Raw genomic sequence first — 3698 nt, forward strand, 5'->3', positions numbered from 1 at the left:
TGGTCCAACTCACACTGAGGTCATTTTTAATTCTAGTGAAATCACAATATTCTTCTTACATAGAAGGGACATTGTGAGAGAATAACAGTGGAGGGTAGATTTCTTCTTATATTTATTATTATTATTATTATTATTATTATTATTATTATTATTATTATTATTATTATTATTATTATTGTTGTTGTTGTTGTTGTTGTTGTTGTTGTTACTATTATTATTATTATCATTATTATTATTATTATTATTGTTGTTGTTGTTGTTGTTGCTATCATTATTATTATTATTATTATTATTATTATTATTGTTGTTGTTGTTGTTGTTACTTGCTAAACTACAACCCTAGTTGGAAAAGCAGGATGGTATAAACCCTGGGGCTCCAACAGGGAAAATACCCCACTGAGGAAAGGAAACAACGAAAAATAATATCATATCAAATTTACATGATTCACAAAAAAAAAAAAAATTGAAAACTTAACAAAAAAAACTGAACTCAGTATAACCTGATAAAAAAAATACAAACATTATTTGCAATAATAAAATGAATTTGCATGATTAAAAAGAATAGAAACTATTTCAACAAAAACAGCAAGAAAGTAAATAACCTCATAAAGTCTATGTGTGACTCACCACTTGCTTTCCCTTGTGCGTCAAGCCAAATCCAAGCACACTGCTGTCATTATCATTCAACAGCCAAATTAAGTAGCCTCCTCTCTCAGGGCTACAATTATGTGGCTCCGAATAGCTGGATTTCCCCTGAGTCAAACGCTGCTGTAATATCAGGTTACATCCTCTGATACATCTTACGTATTTCGGTGTCATTCTGCACTTCGTTGGTTTTGATCAAACAGGTCTCATACCAGTCAGCATTTTGATATACCAATTCTTGGGTCTAAAATTGCAAAGGCCAGATTACCAGTCAGCATTTTGATATACCAATTCTTGGCTCTATGATTGTAAAGGCCAGAATACCAGTCAGCATTTTGATATACCAATTCATGTCTTTAAGATTGTAAAGGCCAGAATACTAGTCAGCATTTTGATATACTAATTCTTGGCTCTGTGATTGTAAAGGCCAGAATACCAGTCAGCATTTTGATATACCAGTTCTTGGCTCTATGATTGTAAAGGCCAGAATACCAGTCAGCATTTTGATATACCAATTCTTGGCTCTATGATTGTAAAGGCCAGAATACCAGTCAGCATTTTGATATACCAATTCTTGGCTCTATGATTGTAAATACCAGAATACCAGTCAGCATTTTGATATACCAATTCTTGGCCCTATGATTGTAAAGGCCCGAATACCAGTCAGCATTTTGATATACCAATTCTTGGCTCTATGATTGTAAAGGCCAGAATACCAGTCAGCATTTTGATACACCAGTTCATGTCTTTAAGATTCTAAAGGCCAGAATACCAGTCAGCATTTTGATATACCAATTCTTGGCTCTATGATTGTAAAGGCCAGAATACCAGTCAGCATTTTGATACACCAGTTCATGTCTTTAAGATTCTAAAGGCCAGAATACCAGTCAGCATTTTGAAATACCAATTCTTGGCTCTATGATTGTAAAGGCCAGAATACCAGTCAGCATTTTGATACACCAGTTCATGTCTTTAAGATTCTAAAGGCCAGAATGCCAGTCAGCATTTTGAAATACCAATTCTTGGCTCTATGATTGTAAAGGCTAGAATACCAGTCAGCATTTTGATACACCAGTTCATGTCTTTAAGATTCTAAAGGCCAGAATGCCAGTCAGCATTTTGAAATACCAATTCTTGGCTCTATGATTGTAAAGGCCAGAATACCAGTCAGCATTTTGATACACCAGTTCATGTCTTTAAGATTCTAAAGGCCTGAATACCAGTCAGCATTTTGATATACCAATTCTTGGCTCTATGGTTGTAAAGGCCAGAATACCAGTCAGCATTTTGATACACCAGTTCATGTCTTTAAGATTCTAAAGGCCAGAATACCAGTCAGCATTTTGATATACCAATTCTTGGCTCTATGATTGTAAAGGCCAGAATACCAGTCAGCATTTTGATATACCAGTTCATGTCTTTAAGATTCTAAAGGCCAGAATACCAGTCAGCATTTTGATATACCAGTTCATGTCTTTAAGATCCTAAAGGCCAGAATACCAGTCAGCATTTTGAAATACCAATTCTTGGCTCTATGATTGTAAAGGCCAGAATACCAGTCAGCATTTTGATATACCAATTCTTGGCTCTATGATTGTAAAGGCCAGAATACCAGTCAGCATTTTGATATACCAATTCTTGGCTCTATGATTGTAAAGGCCAGAATACCAGTCAGCATTTTGATATAACAATTCTTGGCTCTATGATTGTAAAGGCCAGAATACCAGTCAGCATTTTGATATACCAATTCTTGGCTCTATGATTGTAAAGGCCAGAATACCAGTCAGTATTTTGAAATACCAATTCTTGGCTCTATGATTGTAAAGGCCAGAATACCAGTCAGCATTTTGATATACCAATTCTTGGCTCTAAGATTGAAAAGGCCAGAATACCAGTCAGCATTTTGATATACCAATTCTTGGCTCTAAGATTGAAAAGGCCAGAATACCAGTCAGCATTTGATATACCAATTCTTGGCTCTAAGATTGAAAAGGCCAGAATACCAGTCAGCATTTTGATATACCAATTCTTGGCTCTATGATTGTAAAGGCCAGAATACCAGTCAGCATTTTGATATACCAATTCTTGGCTCTAAGATTGTAAAGGCCAGAATACCAGTCAGCATTTTGATATACCAATTCTTGGCTCTATGATTGTAAAGGCCAGAATACCAGTCAGCATTTTGATATACCAATTTGTCTCAAAGATTGTAAATACCAGAATACCAGTCAGCATTTTGATACACCAGTTTCTGTCTAAGATTGTAAATACCAGAATACCAGTCAGAATTTTGATACACCAGTTCATGTCTTTAAGATTTTAAATGCCAGAATACCAGTCAGCATTTTAAAATACCAATTTCTGTCTAAGATTGTAAATATCAGAATACCAGTCAGGACTTGGATATACCAGTTCCTGTCAAAAAGCTTTTGAAATCAAGATATTTCAAGCAGAAACTAAGAGAAAGAAAGGAAATAAGCACTATATATAAAACAACTAGTAATGAACCTTGCCTTATCAAGCCGATAAAGTGACTCAGGCGGACGCCCTATCCTAGGGCCACGCCAATGGGGACACCAGTGACGTCATATCCGGCGAGGAGTAGCCTGGGGCACAGAGTAATCTTTCACTTTCAAGGTCTTTTTCTAATTCTAAAATCTAATTCGTTTTCAGGAAGCCTTGGGGAATAGTATAGTAGTTAACTACAGGCAGATTTACACAGACTCGCGGGACTGCCCTTTTAGCTCGGAAAAGCTTCCTGATCGCTGATTGGTTGGACGAGATCATTCTAACCAATCAGATAGCAGGAAACTTTTCCGAGCTTAAAAGGGCACCGCTGCGAGTCAGTGCAAATGCGCCTCATTAAAAAAAAGATTGAGTATAGTTAGAAATTCCGGAAAATATGAGAATTTGGAAAAAAAAAGAGATTGGGAAAAGATGAACAGTATGAAAATGGGAAAATTAGGAAAAAATCTACCTTATAAAGTTAGGTACATGATGGTACATACTTTAGTAAAATCAAAACACGGCCTTGTTTATTTTCTGACGTAAGA

Source organism: Palaemon carinicauda, chromosome 11, assembly GCF_036898095.1.
Source record: "Palaemon carinicauda isolate YSFRI2023 chromosome 11, ASM3689809v2, whole genome shotgun sequence".
NCBI classification, from domain to species: Eukaryota; Metazoa; Arthropoda; class Malacostraca; order Decapoda; family Palaemonidae; genus Palaemon; species Palaemon carinicauda.